Source organism: Bufo gargarizans, chromosome 5 (assembly GCF_014858855.1).
Source record: "Bufo gargarizans isolate SCDJY-AF-19 chromosome 5, ASM1485885v1, whole genome shotgun sequence".
In the NCBI taxonomy this organism is placed as follows: Eukaryota; Metazoa; Chordata; class Amphibia; order Anura; family Bufonidae; genus Bufo; species Bufo gargarizans.
The window spans coordinates 219,474,920-219,500,089 of record NC_058084.1 but is presented as its reverse complement, the minus strand read 5'-3'; the positions used below and the strand labels follow the sequence as shown (position 1 = coordinate 219,500,089).

The 25,170-nt window shown below is 45.4% G+C and overlaps 1 protein-coding gene across 12 annotated transcripts in view; it reads right to left on the bottom strand.

Moving 5' to 3' along the window:
• TNS3 (tensin 3) overlaps window positions 1-25,170 on the bottom strand; it is a 295,492-nt gene that overhangs the window by 195,534 nt on the left and 74,788 nt on the right. For 3 of the 12 annotated variants that reach the window (XM_044294878.1, XM_044294872.1, XM_044294874.1), the window contains exon 1: window positions 11,177-11,388. The exons of 5 other annotated variants lie outside the window; for them this stretch is intronic. The gene's annotated coding sequence lies outside the window, so the exon portion shown is untranslated. Of the gene's footprint in view, window positions 1-11,171; window positions 11,389-25,170 lie in introns of those variants that run through there. 4 more of the 12 variants (XM_044294879.1, XM_044294873.1, XM_044294875.1 and 1 more) reach the window with 2 other exon arrangements.

Here is a 25,170-nt window from a genome sequence, read left to right as displayed (position 1 = left end):
TCTGTCTGCATGACAAGCGGAGAGACGGATCCGTTCTTGCAATGCATTTGTGAGACGGACCCGTATCCGGATGTGTCTAACAAATGCTTTCAGTCACATCCAGATCTGCGGATCCGGCAGGCAGTTCCGACGACGAAACTGCTCGCTGGATCACACTGCCGCAAGGGTGAAAGTAGCCTAAGGCCTAAAGTTACATGCACATATCTTCATAAAATCACCAGAACTGGAAAGAGATATATATGAGATGCTGTGTACCGACATGTTACCTCCACAGTATTCTTTCTGTGTACCCAGTACAGAGCAATATGTGTGTAGCAAAAACAGTTGGCGCATACAAACTCCATGCAGCTGCTGTGTGGGGGCGTATGACCCCACAAGATTTCTTTCCAGGTAGCAAGGGATGTGTATACCAAGTTTCGTTGAAACTGATGGTTGCGTTTTTGAGTGATCGCGGAATAATTATATATGATTAGGGCTTTGGTGCAAGGTGGGCATCATCATTGCCCTTGTTGCACCCAAGCTCCACTTATTTCTGTGGCCACTGAAAGGGGCGGAGCTTGGACGCAACAAGGTCAATGATGACCCCTGCTTGCACCAAAGGCCTAATTTTCATATCAAGATAACTCAGTAACAGAGTCTCCGATAAAGAAAAGAAAAACGGATTTCATGAGATGCACTACAGCTATGTGTCTATAAACAGTGGGATAGAGGTCGCTGGTGACAGATTCCCTTTAAAACAAGCTCTGGCTGGTATCTGTAGCTGCTACTCAGCCTGACAACCAGCCATCAGTAGCAAGGACGTATGAGATAAGTCCTTGGACGTGTAACCTCTCCTGACCTACCGTACTTGCATCTCCCTTGTAATAATTCTGGAGCATCTATTCCTACTAATCTTTGTGGCGCCACTCCTTTATTATTCCTGCTATAAATTAATTACTAGCAGTTTGCAATGAAGGTCATATTGTATTACTAGCTGGGAATGTGTCCCTGCATAGTCTGATACTATCCAACAGTGTTGTCAGCGTCAGCCTATGCAGGGAAGCACTGGTAACACTCAGCTGGATCCTCATTGCAAATTGATAGCAATTCATTTATAACTTCTAGCAAGATTAATAAAGGAATGGTACAACCTATAGTTATAAGAATGGATGCTCGAGAATCAGTACAAGGAAGATACAAGTAGTAAAACAGACACGTCAAGAGAGTTTGCAGGACCTGTCACTACTTCTGACCAGTATATTTGTCTTACCAGGATATAATCAGCTTTGTGCTGTTCCCCCGTTATTCCAACTAGCAATTTATGAATAAATTGACCATTTCCTTGTCAGTGGGATGTATCTTTATTTTTGCACTGTCAAGACTTGAGACTGGGGCAGAGGTCACCGAAGCTCTCAACCACAGATCCCGGCATCTCTCCAAGCACATTGCTATACATAGAATAGCAGCTGTGCTAGGGTTGGGCGATATGAACAATATTTCCCTGATCACGATAATGATATATAATCGCAATAAATACCCATTTAGAATAAAGCACTCAAAACATGTACTCAGGATTAAAGTCTTTAAACGGAGTCTGTCACCTACCTGACCGGTTTTAAACAGATCACATTGTTCAGTGGGGCACAAAGACATGGCACAGATGTTACTCGTGTTTAGTTCTTCTGATGCTTCAAAGGGAGAGAGATATGCAGCGCGCATGCACCAGTTACTGGCGTGAAATTGGCGCATGCGCACTGCATATCTCTGTGCCTCTGACACTGCGCATGCCCGGGCCCGGCCACAGGGCTGGCCTGAGCTTACTGAGTGGCGGAGTTAGGCATGAGTGAGGAGGGGGAACTTGGGCACTTTTAGAAAACTCTCCGCCCCATGGCACTTGCAAAGGCTCATTAGCATATGATAAAAATGACTTTTTGGGCGATTTGAAGCATCAGAAGAACTAAACACAGGTAACATCTGTGTCATGTCTTTGTGCCCCACTGAACAATGTGATCTGCTTGAAAACAGTCAGGTAGGTGACAGACTCCCTTTTAACTGTAACGTATAAACCATTTTACAATTACTCCCATTATAAGTAGGCATAGGATTTAAAGAAAAAAAAAAAAAACTATATTTACATATCCTGACAGATTGCCTTAAAAAAATAATTCTGGACAACCTCTCTAATAGTTCAATAGTTCTGCCAACCTCAACCTTGGCATTTAAAAGTCATGCTCCCCAATGTGACAACAAACCACCCAGAACACGTTGCACCTGTTCTTATTCTACAAAACGGACACACTGTACTCCCTGACAACACGCCATCAGTTCTATTTACACACTCAACATCTCATATCCTTTTTATGTTTTCCAGGAGCTTATTCCTTCTGCCGAGGACATCATCTCAGGAGAATCACCAAATAAACAGCTCGCTCTGCTAGGTAAACTCCAGGATTACAAAAACATGGCTGCTTCCTTCCGGAAACAGCGCTGCGCTTGTCCACAGGATGTGTGTGGTACTGCAGCTCATCCTCTTGGTGATTCTGAGAAATGTGAAGGCGCAACCTCCATCTTTGCTGTGGGCAATGTTTCTATACAACCTACCTGTCGCCATAACAAATGAGTACTTATCCAGTTACATTACATATAGATTCTATGATATGACGTGATAAAAAGTCACTCATTTCTATCGTAGTGTGTATTTAGCAGTTTGCCCACAGCAAACATGGCTGCCTGGGTCGGCGTAAGCATAACATTGCCTACAGTTGAGGCTCCACTTCAGTCCAGTGACATCACTAAAATACAGTGGCAATTGAGAAACGGTGATATCGTCATATCACCATTTCTTAAAGGGTTTCTGTCACCAGAATCAACCCTATTAAACTGGGTAACATTAGCGATGTGCTAATGTCAGCAGACCCTAAGGCTAGGTTCACACCTGAGCGTTTTACAGCGCGTTCCTACTCGCTGAAAAACACTCAACAGGCAAAAACCAATGTTTCCCTATGGGCCTGGTTCTCACCTGAGCATTTTACAGCACATACGAACGCGCTGTAAAACGCCCTACGCCCCAAGAAGTACAGGAGCTTCTTTGGGGCGTATTGTCGCCGATTTTCATTGGATGCCTCTGTGGTTAATCACACAAACGCGCGTTTCCAAAACAAAAAAACGCCCCAAAATACGCCTCAAAAACGCCTGTAAAAAGCGCTTATCGAATACGCTCAGGTGTGAACCCAGCCTAACTCTCCTAATCTCATGCTTATGGATGCCCCAGTTACTGCAGTTTTAGCTTTGATGATATGCAAATTAGCCTCTAGGAGCAGGGGGGCATTGCTCTTGCTCCTAGAGCAGTGATGGCGAACCTATGGCACGGGTGCCAGAGGCGGCACTCAGAGCCCTCTCTGTGGGCACCCGCGCCTTGGAAAAAGTCTATGGCGTACCAATATGCTTTAGACTTTTCCTGCCATTCATCAGCTCAGGCCGCACTATGAACAGCACAGGCAGCACACTGAATGTAGGCTATTAAGCTATTATAGCTAAATGATAAAGTACATGGAAGATATACTATATTGGTATTCAGGTTAAATTGCCGTGTTGGCACTTTGCGATAAATAAGTGGGTATTTGGTTACAGTTTGGGCACTCGGTCTCTAAAAGGTTCACCATCACTGTCCTAGAGGCTCCGTTCGCCCACTTCAAGTCACGCCCTGCCGTCCTTGATTGACAGGGCCAGGCAGTGTTAGGCTGCGTTCACACGGGCGAGATTTCCGCGCGGGTGCAATGCAGTAGGTGAACGTATTGCACCCGCACTGAATCCTGACCCATTCATTTCAATGGGGCTGTGTACATGAGCTTTTTTTTCACGCATCACTTCTGCAATGCTTTAAAATCGCAGCATGTTCTATATTCTGCGTTTTTCACGCAGCCCTGGCTCCATAGAAGTGAATGGGGCTGCGTGAATAACGCATTGCATCCGCATGCAAGTGCGGGTGCGATGCGTTTTTCACTGATGGTTGCTAAGAGATGTTGTTTGTAAACCTTCAGTTTTTTATCACGCGCGTGAAAAACGCATCAAAACGCACTGCACCCGCGCGGAAAAAACTGAACAACTAAACGTAATCGCAGACAAAACTGACTGAACTTGCTTGCAAAATGGTGTGAGTTTAACTGAACGCACCCTATACGCATCCGGAACTAATCTGTCACGCTCGTGTGAACTCAGCCTTAGGCCTCTTTCACACGGGCGTGAGTTTTTTTGCCCGGATAAGAGCCGGGTGCGTTGCGGGAAAATGCGCAATTTTTTCTGCGCAGGTGCAAAACATTGTCATGCGTTGCACTCGCGTGAGAAAAATCGCGCATGTTTGGTACCCAAACCCGAACTTCTTCATAGAAGTTCTGGCTTGGGATTGATGTTCTGAAGACTGTATTATTTTCCCTTATAACATGGTTATAAGGGAAAATAATAGCATTCTGAATACAGAATGCATAGTAAACCAGCGCTAGAGGGGTTAAAAAAAAAATTAACAAAAAATTTAACTCACCTTAGTCCACTTGCTCGCGAAGCCCGGCATCTCCTTGTGTCTCCGCTGCTGATGAACAGGACCTGGGGTGAGCTGCTCCATTAAATACAGGTTAAGGACCTTCGATGACGTCACTCCGGTCATCACATGGTACGTCACATGATCTTTTACCATGGTGATTCACCATGGTAAAAGACCATGTGATGACCGGAGTGACGTCATCGAAGGTCCTTAAGCTCTATTTAATGGAGCAGCTCACCCCAGGTCCTGTTCATCAGCAGCGGAGACACAAGGAGATACCAGCTTCGCGAGCAAGTGGACTAAGGTGAGTTAAATTATTATTATTATTTTTTTTAACCCCTCTAGCGCTGGTTTACTATGCATTCTGTATTCAGAATGCTATTATTTTCCCTTATAACCATGTTATAAGGGAAAATAATAATGATCGGGTCTCCATCCCGATGGTCTCCTAGCAACCATGCGTGCAAATCGCACGGCATCCGTACTAGCTTGCGGATGCCATCCGATTTTCACACACCCCATTCACTTCTATGGGGCTTGCGTCACGTCAAAATCGGAAAATATAGAGCATGCTGCGATTTCAACTGAACGCACAAGTGATGCGTTAAAAACATCGCTCATGTGCACAGCCCCATAGAAATGAATGGGTCAGGATTTAGTGCGGGTGCCATACGTTCGCCGCACGGATCGCACCCGCACAGAAAACTCGCCCGTGTGAAAGGGGCCTTAGTCTCCTTCTGCCGGCCCTGTGTGCTGGGACTGCGCAGGTGTGAGATTTAACCAGCACACAGGGCCAGCAGGAGAAGACGAACGCTGGCCCTGTCAATCAAGGACGGCAGGGCGTGACATGAGGTGGGAGAATGGAGCCCCTAGGAGCAGGAACAACGCCCCCCCCCCCCCCCCCCGGCTAATTAGCATATCAAAGTTAAAATTTTGCACTAAGGCTACTTTCACACTAGTGTTGTTTGAATCCGGTGTTCAATTCCGACACCGGAACTGCCTGCCGGATCCGGAAAAACGTGTGAAAACTGATTACATTTGAATCCTGGTCAGAATTTTGATCACAATGAAAAAATGCATTGACAAAAACAGATCCGCCATTTATGGACTTATATTTTTCGGGTTTAACATACAAAAGCCGGATCCGTTTTGACGGAACACACAGCGCCGGATCCGGCGTTAATGCAAGTCAATGGGAAAAAGGCCTGATCCTGTCAAAGTGTTCAGGATTTTTGGCCGGAGGTAAAAATATTGCATGCTACGGTTTTCTGAAAAGCCTGATCAGTCAAAAAGACTGAACAGAAGACATCCTGATGCATCCTGAGGGACGGACTCTCCATTCAGAATGCATTAGGATAAAACTGATCAGTTCTTTTCCGGATTTCCGGATTTGAGCCCATAGGACGGAACTCAGCGCCGGAAAAGAAAAACGCTAGTGTGAAAGTATCCTAACTGGGGCATCCATAAGCATGAGATTAAGAGAGATAGGGTCTGCTGACATTTGCACATCGCTAAGGTCAGCCAGTTTAATAGGGTTAATTCTGGTGACAGAAACCCTTTAAAGGGAGTCTGTCACCTAATCTGGGCCTTTTAGACCGCTCAGATCAGGTTTTAGACTCCTGTGCCCTCACTACAATGTTACCTTTATTTGTAATGTGTCTCGCCGAGATCTTCCAAAAAAGACTTTTAAAACGTATGTTAATGAGGTTCGGAAGTGCCCAGGCCCCTCGGAGATATGCCCAGAAAAATCACACCTTTCACCCCTCTGGCCTGCCTTGATTCCTATTACCTCCCCCTCTCAATCCAAGATCTCACCCCTGTGCCGCTCCACACTTGCCCCGCATCTGCTCACTGCTGTGCCCCTTATGGGCAGAGGAACAGGGAATTGCACTGCACATGCGCCGACCCACCCCTTCTTTGGCTTCACTACAGCCCTCTGCTGCGGCTGGACACTTCTGCCGGCTGGATTTCGAGGTACAGACCGGCACATGCACAGTGCAACTCCCTGTTCCTCTGCCCATAATGGGCACAGCAGTGCACAGGTGAGGGCAGTGGCGTCGCCAGGGGGGGGCCAGAGGGAGCCACGGCCCCCCCTACATCATGCTGGGCCCCCCCATGTGCCCCCCCCAACTAAAATGCTTCTCAGGAGATAGATATGTTAAAGGCATCTCATTCAGTAGCTATATAACTAAGGGCCCTTTCACACTTGCATTGTCCGGATCCGGCGTGTACTCCACTTGCCGGAATTACACGCCGGATCCGGAAAAACGCAAGTGTACTGAAAGCATTTGAAGACGGATCCGTGTTACTATGGCACCCAGGACGCTATTAAAGTCCTGGTTACCATAGTAGTAGTGGGGAGCGGGGGAGCAGCATACTTACCATCCGTGCGGCTCCCAGGGCGCTCCAGAGTGACGTCAGAGCGCCCCAGGCGCATGGATGACGTGTACATGCGATCACGTCATCCATGCGCCTGGGGCGCCCTGACGTCACTCTGGAGCGCCCCGGGAGCCGCACGGACGGTAAGTATGCCGCTCCCCCGCTCCCCGCTACACTTTACCATGGCTGCCAGGACTTTAGCGTCCCGGCAGCCATGGTAACCATTGAGAAAAAGCTAAACGTCGTATCCGGCAATGCGCCGAAACGACGTTTAGCTTAAGGCCGGATCCGGATCAATGCCTTTCAATGGGCATTAATTCCGGATCCGGCCTTGCGGCAAGTGTTCAGGATTTTTGGCCGGAGCAAAAAGTACAGCATGCTGCGGTATTTTCTCCGGCCAAAAAACGTTCCGGTCCGGAACTGAAGACATCCTGATGCATCCTGAACGGATTTCACTCCATTCAGAATGCATTAGGATAAAACTGATCAGGATTCTTCCGGCATAGAGCCCCGACGACGGAACTCTATGCCGGATCCGGACAACGCAAGTGTGAAATGTATCGTTGTTATAGCTGCCCCCCCCCTACTTTTGTCCTGGCCCCCAGTGTGCCCCCCCAAAATTTGAAAGCTAGAGACGCCACTGGGTGAGGGCAAGTGTGGAGCGGTGGAGATTTGTGAGGGAGAGGAGAAGGTAATAGTAGGAAAGGAGGGCTGGCCAGAGGGGTGAAAGAGGTGTGATTTTCTGGTCACATCACCGAGGGGCCCGGGCACTTGCTGCAGTAACACTTGCCAAACCTCGTTAGCATAAGTTGTAATAGTCTTTTTGGAAGATCTCGGTGAGGGACAGCAGAAATAAAGGTAACATTGTAATGAGTGCAAGGGAGTCTATAACCTGATCTGAGCGGTCTAAAAGGCACAGATTAGGTCACAGACCTGCAGTATATGTTAGATACCGGTATATTGCCAAACCCTAGCTGTACTTCGTCTTGCAGCTCAGCCTCATTCACAACAATGGGGCTGAGTTGTACCTAGGAACTCACGGAGCGCCAGCCTCTTCTAACAGCGGATCGGCAGGGGTCCAAGGTGTCGGAGAGGTCATCAATATTAATTACCAGATAACGGATAACCCCTTCAAATTACACCAAGGAAGATTTGAACAGTTTCCTAGTACGTGAACAATGGAATAAATTAGTGGAGACCGGAGTCTTGTAGTCACATTTATAAATAAGTATTGTATACTTTATGCGATTTTTGTATTAAATGTGTTATTAGCTATTTGATTTACTGGAGGGTCACTGTATTTAAAGGGAACCTGTCACCTAGATTTTGTGTATAGAGCTGAGGACATGGGTTGCTAGATGGTCGCTAGCACATCCGCAATACCCAGACCCCATAGCTCTGTGTGCTTTTATTGTGTAAAAAAAAAAAAATTATTTTTTATACATATGCAAATTAACCTGAGATGAGTCCTGTCCCTGACTCATCTCACGTCCAGGACACATCTCAGGTTAATTGTACTGTATCACAATACATTAGTAAGTGCCTACATGATAAATGCCATTTACTGAACTGGACTTTCTCTCCTTTCATGATCCAGTCCTGATTTTGGCTTTAAAAACTGCTTCCTAAAACCCGCACATGTGACTGTACCCTTACAGGACAGTACAGCAGAACTTTGATGGCTCTATGCTGTGAGTATTAAAAAAAAAAAAAAAAAAAACGGACCCGAAGATCGGAAAGCTGGGAATGGCGGCAAAGTGTTGCCCATTAACATGGGATTGCAGCTATCAATCACAGCCCCCCTCACACCGGTGATCATACTGGCACAGCCGCCATGATCAGGCGCTGAATATAATGGGTCCTAAAAATTGATTATTTGGCAGATATGCTGCTACAAGAGGCTGATAATTTATGACCAGACGTGCACCACATCATAAATTAGGCAAATCAATGGGGGTCCATGTGCCTGGCGTACGGCAGGAGTATTTTTTCGCCATTTACTCCTGTAAACAGTCATAAAAGTTAGTAAATCTGCTGGGACCGGCATGGCCCCTGACAAGTCCCACTCTTCCCTCATCCTACCCAACTGTCAAATAAGACATAAAACTGGTCATGCAACTAAATATTGTCACCAGGCCGATCAAAAAAGGGACTTGTGACTTTTTTTTTTCCAGCTAAAAAAAGTCACAAGTCCTTTGATAAATGACTTCCAATGGGAACTAGTGAGCGCTGTATCAATCGCTTGTCCCCATACAGCGGAGGCGATTGCTGCATGCAAATCCCCCCTTATCTCCATTGACGACCAGGCAATTATCAGGATGTCCGCTTTCTTCCCAATAATCTGCCAGATCACTGGTCCGTGTAAAACAGGCATCTCAAACTGCGGCCCTCCAGCTGTTGAAAAACTACAACTCACAGCATGCCCGGACAGCCTACAGCAGGGCATTGTGGGGGTTGTAGCTTTACAACAGCTGGAGGGCCGCAGTTTGAGATGCCTGGTGTAAAAGGACCCAAAGTATTGGTGCCGGCAGAACGATATGATCGCATCTGCTCATTCATCGGGTGATTGGCAGCACCCTTTACACAGGCTGATTATGAGGAACGAGCGTTTATACAAACACTCCCCAATAATCTGACAGATCATTGGTCTGTGTAAAACAGGCATGCACAACACCCGGGCTACATGCAGGGTCACGTGTGATCAGCTGAGTTTCTGATTGGAGCGCCGCACAGTGGTGGGTTAAAGGTCCTGCACTCTAGCTAGTCGAGCCCCCAATATCAGTGACAGCAGGGGACCCGAGGAGAAGAGAGAGGTGCTGTACAGTTAATAAAGGAAGTGGCTATGATCGCTGGGTGTCTCAGGGCAGAGTAAAAAAATAAAAATAATAAAAAAAAATAAAAGAAATAAAGATGCCCACGCCAACCAAAACCACCCCCAGTATCTTCCCATTCACGTGAAAGTATATGTTATATAGCAAAATGGCTGACACTAAGTAGGGAACTCATTTAAAGTCAGTTAGCATATTTAAAGAATAAGGAGCTCTAGTGTGAACAAAAGTGTCTGGTCATGATAGGTTTAACCAACGAGTGCTGTCTGCTAGTATGGGATAGTGATTAGGCCTCATTCACACATCAGGGTTTGGTCAGTGATTTCCATCAGTGATTTTGAGTCAAAACCAGGTGCGGCTCTAAACACAACAGGTGCAGATCTTTCCCTTCTACCTGGTGTCTGTGGAGGCTCCACTCCTGGCTCGTGTGAATGTGGCTATGCTGGTTATTGCAGGGCACCGGTCACATGGATATAACCTGAGGGACAGGAGACGGTAATGACCAACGAGCGCCGTCTTCTGCAGTGAAGGAACAGGAGGCAGGATGGAAGGAAATGTCGCCACTTACGCCCCTATTACACTGCACAGTTTTTGGAACTACTGGGAACAAGTGTATATAACTGGCCGGTATGGGGCTGGACTGTTGAAAATCAGTGGGACTGAATGAGGGAGGAATGACAGTGGTAGAGATTAGGGAAGAGCGAATCGACTTCGGATGATCTGCATAAAACTTTGTTCCAATACTGTACTATGCAGGAGCTCCTTGGGAGACTTCAGGCAATAACTTCATAAATTAATTTGTACTGTAAAAAAAAAAAACATTTCCCGAACTCCGGTTCAGTTCCAAGGTAGCACTTGTTTCATCCGAAGTCGATTCGCTCATCCCTAGTCGAGATCATTCCTCCCCCGTTCACTTTGCATCGTAGTAGGCAGATGCAAACCAGCGGCAATCGTTTTTTTTTTTTTTCAGCCCTTGAAATAGAGCAATGTTACAATGCGGCCAAAACGGCGTGTGCCCCCCTGGTGAAAAAGACCACTTGCCATTACCGCCAGAGTCATACGTAACCATTGTGACTTCCGTGGCGATCTGTCCTGTGTGTGGATCTATAGGAAAAGTGGACAAACGCCACGTACAGAGAATGAGACCGGGGCAGCAAATCCGACACCGACAACTGCCACGTGCACGTACAATGACGTATCATTAGTCTGCCCTATGGATTCACACCTCAGGAACTACCTGCAGACCACTAGGTGTAGGTGGCTGTACTGTGTGAACTGAGCCAAGCAGAAAGCAGCAGCATGTGGACTGTGTGCACCTCACTCCCTGCAGCAGCACATTCCCCACATTCCTCCCAGGCATCCAGCAGGGCTCCATGTGAGGGCACAGCAGCCACCTGTCACTGCATGGGGCACTGACTGCAGCACCGCGCCCCAGACACAGCTCGTACCTTACCCCGGCAGCAGCGAAGAGGGAGGAGCTGCAGCTCACCTCACAGGTTCCGCTCAGTGCAGGTATTGGGCCAGGACCCTCCAGAGGACACGTACATGGGCTCCGGCTGCTGGTTCCGCGCTCCCAGTCACAACAACGTGCAGTCAGCAGAACTTTCCTCTCAACTCCACTCTCAGGCTCAGCAGCCACTAGATGCTGGACCTCACTGCGCGAAAGGCTCGCTGATGACGTCACGACCATGTGATCAGTCACATGGATGGGAGGGGCCGAGTAGGTGAAGCGCGAGCTCCGGTACCGCAGGAGCCGACAACGTTTACACTTCATGGTCCTTGGGAAGAAGGGTGCGATGTGTGCAGTTCACAGCGGAGTCCTCCGAGTGTTACGTGTACTCAGCAGAGCTGTGTGTGTTGTGTGCAGTGCACTTAGCAGAGCCCTCTGTGTGTTGTGTGCAGTACTCACCAGTGACCTTCGTGCACTAAGCAGAGCTGTGTGTGTTGTGTGCAGTGCACTAGCAGTGCCTTTCCTGTGTTGTGTACAGTACACTCAGCAGTGCCTTTCCTGTGTTATGTGCACTTGCCACCCAGCCAACATCTCACCGGCAAGGCCAGTATATTTTAGTGGCCCTGCTGGTGCCGGTAATTTTGGTAATTGCCAGTATTTTCCTAACAGGACTGCTACTAATGATTGCTTCCATTGCCCGCCCCTGTGGGCCAATCTGAGCCTGAACCTGAACACAGATCTCATCAGTATTTTCTGTGGATCTGCGTAGTGTGGACCACAAAATACATGCAGTCATGTGAAACGAAGATCTGTGAAAAATACGGATGACATCCGTTTTGTATCAGTTTTTTTTGCGGACCTATTGTAACAATGCCAATTCTTGCAAAACAAACAGAAATAGGGCTTGTTCTATCCTGCGGAATGGACATACGGATGTGGACAGAACACGATGTGCTAGGGGTGGGCGATATGGCCTAAAATCTATATTGCAATATAATTTGAAGCATGTGCGATATGCAATATATATTGCAATATATTATTTTCTTCTGTATGTATACAAAAAAATACAAATACAGACATGTCCCTCAGAGCTAGTGCCATCAGCCCCATGGCATTTGCCATCATCATCTGACATGTCCCTCTGTGGCCCAGATCCAGTGCTATCAGCCCCATGGCATTTGCCATCATCACCATACATGATTGTCCCTCAGAGCCAGTGCCATCAGCCCCATGGCATTTGCCAATTGACATCATCATTCATGTCTCCCAGAGCCAGTGCCATCAGCCCCATGGCATTTACCATCATCTGCCATCAAACATGTACCCCAGAGCTAGTGCCATCAGCCCCATGGTATTTGCCATCATCTGCCATCAGACATGTTCCCCAGAGCCAGTGCCATCACAACAGCCCCATGGCAATCCTTTGCAAATAGATCCCCCCCCCCCCCCCCTCCAGAAGAATAGCTATACTTACCTTTCCTGCAGGGTGCTCTGCAGTCCGCAGGTGTCGCGTCTTCTTCCCAGCATGCATTGGGCAGGACCTGACATCACACACAGCGTCAGCCAGCGGGCTGATGCTGTGTGCACGCCAGGCCCTGGCCTCTCCAGTACAGCGCGGTGAGAAGCTTCTTCAATTCACAACCGCTCCGTGGTCATATCATGGTCTGGCGATATATGCAATATGGACAAAATCTGTATTGTTGCAGAGATTCATATCGTGCATATCGCATATATCGCCCACCCCTAATGCCTGCATTTTTTGCAGCCCTTTGAAATGAATGGGTCCATTTCCGATTCATACAAAAGTGCATTGAATGAAGACCAAAAGTACAGTCGTGTGAACCCGGCCTTCCACTTGTCACCATAATCATTATTTTGGGCAGCAGCTCCCTGTTTACACAGCACATGTCTGCTGTTCTCTTTACTGCAGGAAACTCATGTCAAATCCGCAGCATTCCAGTCACGTGTGGCTGTACCCTTACACAGGGCAGCAGTGTTGGAGTGGGGTACCTAGGGCCCATCAGTAAAATGTATTTTGGGGGCCCACTGTACGGATACGCTCAAATATAATAAATAATCTAACAAGTTTGTTATATGAACATAGGCTGGTTGAGGTGCTGTGCATTGAATATATGTATGTAGTAGGGATGTCCCGATACTATTTTTTTAAGACCAAGTACAAGTACCGATACTTTTATTTAAGTACTCACCGATACCAATTATAACAGCGGCGCAGTTGCTGATAGCAATGAAAAAAACTAAAGCTGGAATTTGGTTGCTATGGACAACTGCTTTACTTTTCCTTTGTACAAGGGTTAATAAAAGCATATAACAGTGTTTCCCAACCAATGTGCCTCCAGCTGTTGCAAAACTACAACTCCCAGCATGCCCGCACAGCCTTTGGCTGTGCAGGCATGCTAGGAGGGATAGTTTTGCAACAGCTGGAGGCACACTGGTTGGGGATCACTATTATATTCCCATTTCCCCCCACCACCTTATTTTATTATTCATTGTTTGAACATGAAATGGAGAGAAATTAACTGAATTTCTCCTCCATTTCATGCACCGTACCCACCTGGCCTGCTGTAAGCCTTCCCATGCAGATGCACCAGAGTACTGGGAGGAAGTGGCTTTAACTTCCTCCCAGTGCTAGGCAACAGCAGGGGACTTGGGACACGTTGCCGTCCCCACGCTGATCAGCTGGGAGCAGCGCCGCCCGGAAGACAACATGAGACCCGCCACAGCCCCCACTGCTAATCATCTGGGAAACGGGACCCGCCGCTGCACGGCCATGTGGTATCGGCGACATTTGCACTAGTACAAGTACTCGTGCAAATGTCCGGTATCTGTCCAGATACTGGTATCGGTATTGGCCCCACTGCTAATCATCTGGGAAACGGGACCCGCCGCTGCACGGCCATGTGATATCGCCGACATTTGCATGAGTACAAGTACTCGCGCAAATGTCCGGTATCGGTCCAGATACTGGTATCGGCATTGGCAAATCCCTAGTATGTAGTGCAGGAAGTTTAATGTGCTATGTGCCACTTGTGCAGGGGGTGGGAGACTAGGGGCCCACCGGGGGATTCCCCTGTGGGCCAGTCCGAGCCTGCAGGGCAGTGATCGGTCCATGGAGAAACACCTTTACCTGTGACCTTTATAAGGACCCTACACTTCAGCATTGCATCAATCTTGGGGAGAAACAAAGCCCCATTCTAGGAGCAGAACAATAAAAAAATAACGGATTCAGCACATTGCTGACCCAAATGGGACCCACTGATTGTAATGGGTTCCGTCCGGTTTCCGTTTGGGAGTCTGGTACCGCACATCACTTCTGCTGGCTGCCCCATGTACAAGCAGCCTCAGCGTTACTTGCAATGTTGACCACTTCCGTTTCCTTGCATTTTCACTGCTTTTCCTCTATTGATGATCTATCCTCAATATCCATCATTATCAGATCGGCAGAGGTCCGACTCCCAGCACCCCCACCGATCAGCTTTATGAGAACGCAGCAATCGTATGAGCACTGCCTTCTCTGCTCTGCTTACCTGCTCGCCGACACCATTGCTGCGGTGATCAGTGTAATTACCTCTCCAACATCCCATTCACTTCAGTGGGAGGGCTCCGTCCTATTCAAGTGAATTTTTATTCATTTACGGATCAGAAATGGGCCATTTTGTAAAAACTGAACATTGCTGCTGTTCTTGACATTTCAGGGGGAAAAAATTGTAGAGTTGTTTGAATACCAGAAAATGTCTTCAAAATCGATAAGAAATGAGTGACAATAATGGAGAAAATGTTAAAAGGTGTAAGGAAAGTCAGCAAATCAACAGGAGTTACCTTTTCAGATTAAAGGCAGTCCTTCAGCGAATTTTCTGAACTCAAGCTGCTTGACTCGCATTGTAGTATACACAGTTCACAAATGGTGCTTGCCCAGGGGCGTTCTCTATTGCTGCAAGTGCCCAGGGGTGTTCTCTATTGCTGCAAGTGCCCAGGGGTGTTCTCTATTGCTGCAAGTGCCCAGGGGTGTTCTCTATTGCTGCAAGTGCCCAGGGGTGTTCTCTATTGCTGCAAGTGCCCAGGGGCGTTCTCTGTTGCTGCAAGTGCCCCAGGGGCGTTCTCTGTTGCTGCAAGTGCCCCAGGGGCGTTCTCTGTTGCTGCAAGTGTTCAGAGGCGTTCTCTATTGCTGCAAGTGCCCAGGGGCGTTCTCTGTTGCTGCAAGTGTTCAGAGGCGTTCTCTATTGCTGCAAGTACCCAGACCCCTCGGCACTTCTCATCTTTAGTGTTGATCACGAATATTCGAATTGCGAATTTTAATCGCGAATATCGGCACTTCGAGAATTCGCAAATATTTCGAATTTCGCAAAATATATTCGTCATTGCGAATATACCAGTTCATGCAAATTTTTATGTGAAAAATTTGTATGCAAATTTTCGCAATCAAGAAAATAATGCCTGGAGATCATGAATTCGCAAATTCTCGAATATATGGCGAATATTCGCCCAAATATTCGCAAATTCGAATATTGCCCCTGCCGCTCATCACTACTCATCTTCCCTTGTCTTTGTCTATGCCAGCCTAATGTCCTGCTTACTTTACTCTCTCTGCTCCTGAAATCTCGGGCCTGGGCACATGACCTCCGAGCCTGGTCATGCGCAGTACAGTCCTCTCTTCAAGTTGTGCCATTTGCTTGTGCAAAAAGGAATATGCCCAGTCTGATCATTGATGCAGATACCTAGAGTGGGTATTGCCCGGGCCCGGAGGTGATGTGCCCAGGCAGTGATGTAAGCAGAACACTGGGCTGGCTTAGAAAAATACAAGAGAGGCGTTATTGATGAGAAGCGCCAAGGGGTCTGGGAACTTGCAGCAATAGAGAACGCCCTTGGGCACTTGCAGCAAAAAAGAACGCCCCTGGGCACTTGAGTGATCATTAGCATATTGCTTTAAAACTGTTGTTTTTCAACATCACAACCACAGAAAAGGGAAACAAAAGTACCATTTGTGAACTGTGTATATTAACTACAATGCGATTCAAGCAGTTTGAATAAATTTGCAGTAGAGAGAAAGCGATTACAGTGTGTTCGCTTATGGTATTAGGATGTCATTCTCAAGTCATGAGAAAGGTGCCTGAATGACAATCACCCTTAGTCCTCATGGACATAACCACATGTGTCTTGGGGTCGTCAGACAGCGGATCCGCAAAACACATTTACCAGCCATGTGCATACTTTCTTTTTTTTCTCCTTTCTGTAGAAGTGTGCTATCCCTGTCCACATAACAGACAAGTATAGGACATGTTACGTTTTCTGAGGAAATGAATTGGTCCGCATCCAATTTACAATAAAAAATACAGTCATGCATGAGGGCTTATTTATACACAACACATTATGTGGCATAGCCATACATAGCATGTATAACAGCAGACATGGCCAAAAGACCTGACTGTATGGGGAGTTCTTCCTCTCTGTAGGTGGAATTTGCCAGAGGGAAATTCCTGTCTAAGATGATGGGGGATTTTTGTGTAATCAGCAAAACATAGCAATTTACAAGACTGACAGCTCCAAAGTCACTGGTTATGTGGAAGCAAAAACATCGGGCCTCATTCATAAAAATTTATTTGAGGGAAAAAAAGTGCAGGTATGGCATCCAGAACCAGTCAGATTGCAGCTGTCATTTTATCTGGGCAGGTTGGTAAATGAATGGCAAGATTTAATTTGTGTGGCAAGATCTCACCTTTCATGATCTCCCGTCTGCTGGAACCACTATGAAAGTATAAAACCATGTCAAGTTGGAAAAATCGCAGTTCATAAAAGGAATCGGCTTAAACGGGAAGTCCCACAAAAAATTACAGTTTTCAAACCAGCACCTGGATCTGAATACTTTTGCAATTGCATGTAATTAAAAATTCAGTATAGCCAGTGAGTTATTCAAAACAATGCATCTCTATAGCGCCACCCGCTGTTTGCTTTTTTCTAATTTCTCTGTCCACCCCACTGAGGTGGATGCACATGCTCAATTCCATCCTTCAACTGCCACCAGATGCATGAGACAGGACACTCCCCTTGAGCTGCCAGTTTGAAATAAATCTAGCAGAGCATTGAATGGGGAGATCTCTAGACCCATGTGAGGTACAGGGCTGGTTCTAGCTTTATTAGAAAGCGGTTGTCACGTACTATATTATTTCAATTTTTTACATAATTCGTGGGAGAACCCCTTTAACCCCTTCAGGACGCAGGGCGTACCGGTACGCCCTATTTCCCGAGTCCTTAAGGACTCAGGGCGTACTGGTACGTCCCGTCCTAACTTTAAATCGAGATTCCGGCGCCGCGGGGGTTAATCGCAACGGAATGCCGGCTGAAATCATTCAGCCGGCATCCCGTAACAACGCAGGGGGGGGTCAAATGACCCCCCCCCCCCCCCGTATCGGCGATTGCAGAAAACCGCAGGTCAATTCAGACCTGCGGTTTTCTGCGTTTCCGGTCCATTCGGGTGTCCTGTGACCCGATGAACCGGAAAAACACTGTGATCGGTGGCGTGATTACACACCACCAATCACAGTGCGAAGATTTGCAGAGGCGGTGCTGGCCCTGGTGCTGAACACTGCTGTCCAGGGTGCTGATTGGTGCAGGGGAGAGAGGCGCGAGATTCAAACTTCCTGCGCTCCTCTCTCCCCTCCTCTTCCTGTTCTGCACGAGCACCCGGCAGTATCGTCCAGCTCCTGCGTCCCCCTAATCGGCATCCATCACCCTCCTGCACCCATCGCCACCCAGGTAGGTTAGGGTCAGTGAGGGAGAGGCACCGTTAGGCAGGGAAAGAAGGGAAAAGTTAGTTAGGAAAAAAAAAAAAGCACTTTTATTCCAAACTTTCTTTGATCCATCTATCAGACTCCAGACCCCCCCCTGCCACTTGCCGTGGATTATGCTGTCCACAATCCACGGTAACAGCACCACCCCAGTCTCTGTGCGAGGTACCACGGCAACGGTCCTCAAGCCCGATTGTATCGTCGACTACAATCGGTATATGGGAGGAGTTGATCTCTCTGATCAAGTCCTCAAGCCATATAACGCCATGCGCAAAACCCGGGAATGGTACAAAAAAGTTGCGGTCTACTTGGTACAGGTTGCCATGTACAACTCTTTTGTACTATCCCGAAGCGCTGGCAGCACAGGGACATTCCTCCAGTTCTATGAGGCAGTCCTCAAGGCCCTGATCTTTTCGGACCGGGAAAGAGCAGGCCGGAGTACCTCGGGAACTGGAGGTGCCCGGATCGTCCCTGGCCAAACCTTTCCAAGTGTGGTCCCCCATACTGGAAAGAAGGGACGAACCCAAAAAAAGTGCAGAGTGTGTCGCAGGAGGGGGATACGGAAGGACACCACCACTCAGTGCGACACGTGCCCCGATCATCCGGGCCTCTGCATTATCGATTGCTTCAGGGAGTATCACACTTCCATGGAGTACAACATTTTTATCATCCCCAACAGTCCACTAGAGAACATAAAACACTATGGCTCTCAGACTTTGGAGACACGGAAACAATTTTTTTCCAGGCATCCTCAAACTGCGGCCCTCCAGATGTTGTAAAACTATAACTCCCAGCATGCCCAGACAACCTACAGCCATCAGCAGGGCATGGTGGGAATTGTAGTTTTACAACATCTGGAGGGCCGCAGTTTTAGGATGCCTGCTTAGTGTCTCCAAAGTCTGAGAGCCATACATATTGGGCATCGTCGCGTGCGTAAAAGTCGTCGCTATAAAAATAACTTTTGACCAAACGCCTCGGATGAACGGTGTTAAAAATATTAAATAAAACCGGTGCAAAAACACCCATTTTTGGGCAAAATTTCCATTTGAATCCTTTTTGCCGGTAATAAAGCAAGGGTTAACAGCCAAACAAGACTCAATATTTATGGCCCTGATTCTGTAGTTTGCAGAAACACCCCATATGTGGTCGTAAATGGCTATATAGCCGCACGGCAGGGCATAGAGCGAAGGGAACGCCATACGGTTTCTGGAAGGCAGATTTTGATGGACAGTTTTTTTTTGGACACCATGTCCCATTAGAAGCCCCCTGATGTAGCCTAGACTAGAAACTCCAAAAAATGACCCCATCTAAGATACTACACCTCTCAAGGTATTCAAAAGTTACTTTACAAACTATGTTAACCCTTTAGGTGTTCCACAAAACTAAATAGCGAACGTAGAAACAATTCTAGAATTTAATTTTTTTGTTACATTGCCTCAAAAAAGAGTAATATAGAGCAACCAAAAATCATATTTACCCCTAAAATAGTCCCAAAACAACAACCACCTTATCCCGTAGTTTCCTAGATGGGGTCACTTTTATGGAGTTTCTACTCTAGGGGTGCATCAGGGGGCTTGAAAGGGTACATGGTGTAAATAAACCTGACCAGCAAAATCTGCCTTCCAAAAACCATATGGCGTTCCTCTTCTTCTATGTCCTGCCATTTAGCCAAATAGTAGTTTACAACCACATATGGGGTGTTTCTGCAAACTACAGAATCAGGGCAACCCATTTTGAGTTTTGTTTGGCTGTTAACCCATTTTTTCCAGTAATAAAGTAAGGGTTAAAATAGAAAATTTTCCAAAAAATAGAAATTTCAAAATTGTTTCTCCATCTGCCATTAACTCTTGTGGAACACCTAAAGGGTTAACAAAGTTTGTAAACCCAGTTTTGAATACCTTGAGGGGTGTACTTTCTTAGATGTAGTCACTTTTTTGGAATTTCTATTCAAGGGGTGCAACAGGGGGCTTCAAATGGGACATGGTATAAACAAAACCAGTCCTGCAAAATCTGCCTTTCAAAACCCATATGGTGTTCCCCTCCTTCTATGTGCTCCTGTTTGGCCAAACAGTAGTTTACGACCACATATGGGGTGTTTCTGCAAACTACAGAATCAGGGCAACCCATTTTGAGTTTTGTTTGGCAGTTAACCCTTGTTTTACTCCTTGAAAAAATGGATTATATTGGAAAAATTTCCAAAAAATAGAAATTTCAAAATTGTTTCTCCATCTGCCATTAACTCTTGTGGAACACCTAAAGGGTTAACAAAGTTTGTAAACCCAGTTTTGAATACCTTGAGGGGTGTACTTTCTTAGATGGAGTCACTTTTTTGGAATTTCTATTCAAGGGGTGCAACAGGGGGCTTCAAATGGGACCTGGTATAAACAAAACCAGTACTGCAAAATCTGCCTTCCAAAACACATATGGTGTTCCCCTCCTTCTATGTGCTCCTGTTCGGCCAAACAGTAGTTTACGACCACATATGGGGTGTTTCTGCAAACTACAGAATCAGGGCAACCCATTTTGAGTTTTGTTTGGCAGTTAACCCTTGTTTTACTCCTGGAAAAAATTGATTATATTGGAAAATTTTCCAAAAAATAGAAATTTTGAAATTGTTTCTCCATCTGCCATTAACTATTGTGGAAGACCTAAAGGGTTAATAAAGTATGAAAAACCAGTTTTGAATACCTTGAGGGGTGTAGAATGTGGTCATTTTTGGGAGGTTTCTATTAGCTAAGCCTCACAATATGACTTCAAACCTGAACTGGTCCATAAAAAGTGGGATTTTGAAGATTTCGTAAAAATTTCTAAATTTGCTTCTAAACTTCTAAGCCTTGTAACATCCCCCAAAAATAAAATATCATTTCCAAAATGCTACAAACATGAAGTAGACATATGGGGAATGTAAAGTCATCACAATTTTTGGGGGTATTACTATGTATTACAGAAGTATAGAAACTGAAACTTTGAAATTTGCTAATTTTTCAAAATTTTGGGTAAAAATTTAATTGTTTTATGCAAAAAAATTAACTTTTTTGACCCATTTTTAGCAGTGTCATGAAGTACAATATGTGACAAAAAAACAATCTCAGAACGGCCTGGGTAAGTCAAAGCATTTTAAAGTTATGAGCACTTAAAGTGACACTGGTCAGATTTGCAAAAAATGGCCAAGTCCTTAAGGTGAAATAGGGCTGAGTCCTTAAGGGGTTAATGCCACTGAACAATAATGCAACCACATTAGTACCCAGGCAAAGGGGGTTCCAGTAACCTAAGCCTGGTTTACCATAGGACGACACAATCACTGTGCTGACTACGTTTATGAGGAGCGCGTGGACCTCTCATCATTATATATGGAGTATTGCTTTACAATTCACGCTCGTGGTGACAGTTTTTTCTCCATTGCAGTGTTCCTGGATGCAGTTAGATATGCGTCCTAACATTGCCAGGTAGATTATATACCATGATGTGGGCTGCGTTTATTGTAGCTGGCCAGCTAAGACCTGTCCTAGGTTACTAATACAGCTTATATGTTTATACAGCTAGACCTGCCAATAACCTTAATACAGTTTCTATGTTTGTGTGTTAAAGACAAAAGCAGAGTTATTTACAGTGACTTTATGTTTTGGATGTCATATTACTGTTCATATATTGTGTTCACAGAAGCCGAAAAGATAATATGCCTTTAAGATTCATTATATGGATGTGAGGAAAGCTCAAAGACACAGCAGAAACAACAGAAAGCATAGAGTTAAACTGTTGTTGCTGGGCAGGAGTCTTGACCAATCACAGCCAGCCTCACACACAGCCTGTGTGGGAAATCCCCCTAGCAGGAGCTGCTAGAATCATTACACAAGAGGAGAGAAGCTGAACAGACATTCACTCCACTAAGAGCTGTGTTTTATGGAAGCAGATAGGCCAAAATAGGTATTTAAAACAGTTATATAATGTTCCTATTGTTAGTATTGTGATTAGAACTGTATACTGAACCAGTTATATGTGTGTTTACTTACAGTTCCATCAATTGCAAACTACAAAGTTCTTTTTTTTTTTAATAGTGTTTATTTATAGAAAGCATTTTAAATTTTACAAAACTATTCTAAATCCCAAAGGGATGCAGAAACGAAGACAGCCAGACAACAAGTCTGAAGACCCGTACTTATACAAGAATCCCTAGTCGGGAAGTACCTCAGAATAATTCAATGGCAGAATGTTGCTACAAAGTTCACAATTCAAATTCCATATTGCAATCCAAATTGCATACAACCATACCAGATAATACTCAACCAATCTGAAAATAGTTACTGCTAACCGCATACTGCAATTTACGACCAAATTGAGCAAGTGAACTATTGTTTAGACCTCAGATATACAGTGGATATAAAAAGTCTACACACCCCTGTTAAAATGTCAGGTTTCTGTGCTGTAAGAAAATGAGCCAAGATAAATCATTTCAGAACTTTTTCCACCTTTAATGTGACCTATAAACTGTATAACTCAATTGAAAAACAAACTGAAATATTGTAGGCAGAGGGAAGAAAAAAATAAAATATTATGGTTGCATAAGTGTGCACACCTTTAAACAAATACTTTGTTGAAGCAGCTTTTGATTTTATTACAGCACTCAGTCTTTTGGGGTATAATATAAGTCTATCAGCATGGCACATTTTGACTTGGCAAAAACACTCTAAATCTGTCAGATTGCGAGGGCATCTCCTGTGCACCGCCCTCTTCAGATCACCCCAAGGATTTTCAATCGGATTCAGGTCTGGGCCATTCCAAAACTTTAATCTTCTTCTGGTGAAGCCATTCCTTTGTTGATTTGGATGTATGCTTTGGGTCGTTGTCATGCTGAAAGATGAAGTTCCTCTTCATGTTCAGCTTTCTAGCAGAAGCCTGAAGGTTTTGTGCTCATATTGACTGGTATTTGGAACTGTTCATAATTCCCTCTAGCTTAACTAAGGCCCCAGTTCCAGCTGAAGAAAAACAGCCCCAAAGCATGATGCTGCCACCATCATGCTTCGCTGTGGGTATGGTGTTCTTTTCGTGATGTGCAGTGTTGTTTTTGTGCCAATTATGGCCAAAAGTTCAACCTTGGTTTCATCAGACTGTAACACCTTTTCCCACATGTTTTTGGGAGACTTCAGATGTGTTTTTGCAAAATGTAGCCTGGCTTGGATGTTTTTCTTTGTAAGAAAAGTCTTGCCACTGTACCCCATAGCCCAGACATATGAAAAATACGGGAGATTGTTGTCACGTGTATCACACAGCCAGTACTTGCCAGATATTCCTGCGGCTCCTTTAATGTTGCTGTAGGCCTCTTGGTAGCCTCCCAGACCAGTTTTCTTCTCTTCTTTTCATCAATTTTGGAGGGATGTCCAGTACTTGGTAAGGTCACTGTTGTGCCATATTTTCTCCGCCTGATGATGACTGTCTTCACTGTGTTCCATGGTATATCTAATGCCTTGGAAATTCTTTTGTACCATTCTCCTGACTGATACCTTTTAACAATGAGATCCCTCTGATGTTTTGGAAGCTCTCTGTGGACCATGGCTTTTGCTGTGGGATGCGACTAAGAAAATATCAGGAAAGACCAACTAGAGCAGCTGAACTTTATTTGGGGTTAATCAGAGGCACTTTAAATGATGGCAGGTGTATGCTGACTCCTATTTAACATGATTTTGAATGTGCTTGTTTAATTCTGAACACAGCTACATCCCCAGTTATAAGAGGGTGTGTACACCAATGCAACCACATTATTTTAGTTGTTTTGTTTTTTTCCTCCCTCCACCTAAAAGATTTCAGTTTGTTTTTCAATTGAGTGGTACAGTTTATAGGTCACATTAAAGGTGGAAAAAGTTCTATAATGATTTATCTTTGTCTAATTTTATAAATCTTTATGCAACACGTGTTATGTACATGGACTATCTGCTGCGGAGACGGCAGTGTTATATGAAGAAAAGCTGAAGTTAATAAAGAAGTTATTTCAAGCATTTGGTGTGCTATTTAAACCTACTGCTTCCATAGAACGGCGCTATAGGAATTACAGAGTAACAGACAGTCTGGTTAAACTAATGCCACAGCGCAAATGGCACTTCATAGTGCTGCGCCTGCCGTAAAGAGCGCATTAGAGCAGCAGAGCGCCAGCATATACCTCCGCGCAGCAACTGTTCCCTGAGTGAGCAAGCAAAGACACCTCAGCAGAGCTACTAAAGAACATGTGCATTAGTCAAACTACAGCCGACTCTTAAAGTGGCAGAATGGCAAAGGCAAAATAGAGAAAGAGTGCCAACCTCCTGCGATCCATAGAGAGAGAAAGAGACGCATGGTGGGAGGCCAAAGTCCAGAGCTAGAGTGCCCGCACCACTATCCACGAAGAGGCCACGTACTGCAGCCAGCTAGTTTCCCGCCACTAGGCCCAAAGCCTGCAACAGCGTATCCAAGCCAGCACAGAGCATCACAGAGCATCGCATTATCAAGAAAAAGACACGTCTCCTTTAAGACAGACATTTGTTCCTGCTCTACAAAATAAGGTCAGAGCTTTCCGCTGCACATTTGTTTTGGTATAAAGTGACAGTTTCGTGTTTAGGAATAAAAGACAAAGGACAGTTTGTAATACACGGACTATATTGCATTTAAAGTGAAAGTAATTTATTGCCTGTATTTATCGCTGTTACATTTAAAGTTAAAGTCATTTATTTCTGCATTTGTCAATATTGCATTTAAAGTGAAAGGCATTTTATTATTATTGATTGTTATCGCATTTTAAGTAAAATGTCTGAGCCTAGTATTAAAATGCCACTGTTAGAGAATACAAAGATAGAGTAGAAGGTGAAGCGCAAGGGAACCTGTCTGAGGTAGTAGAGTCTGATGCAGTATTAGCCTTGCCTTAAACAAATATAGCCCAAACAGATGAACTAAGACGTTCATCACGTGCCAGAAAACCGACCTCAAAGATGCTGGAAAATTTGGAGGAAGAAGCAGCATTAAAAGATAAAAAGTTTGCCTCATGTATGATAGGTGGAAAGCATACATTAAAGACTTTCGTAGAAAGCTAAAGCAAGAAAGTATAAAATGGAACTTGAGTGATATGGTAGAGACAGTAGAATAATCAGAATCAGAGCTTATGGCAGCATATGTCAACCTGCGGTTGTTTTACGACACCTTCCCAGGATATTGTAAGGAACATGGACAGAT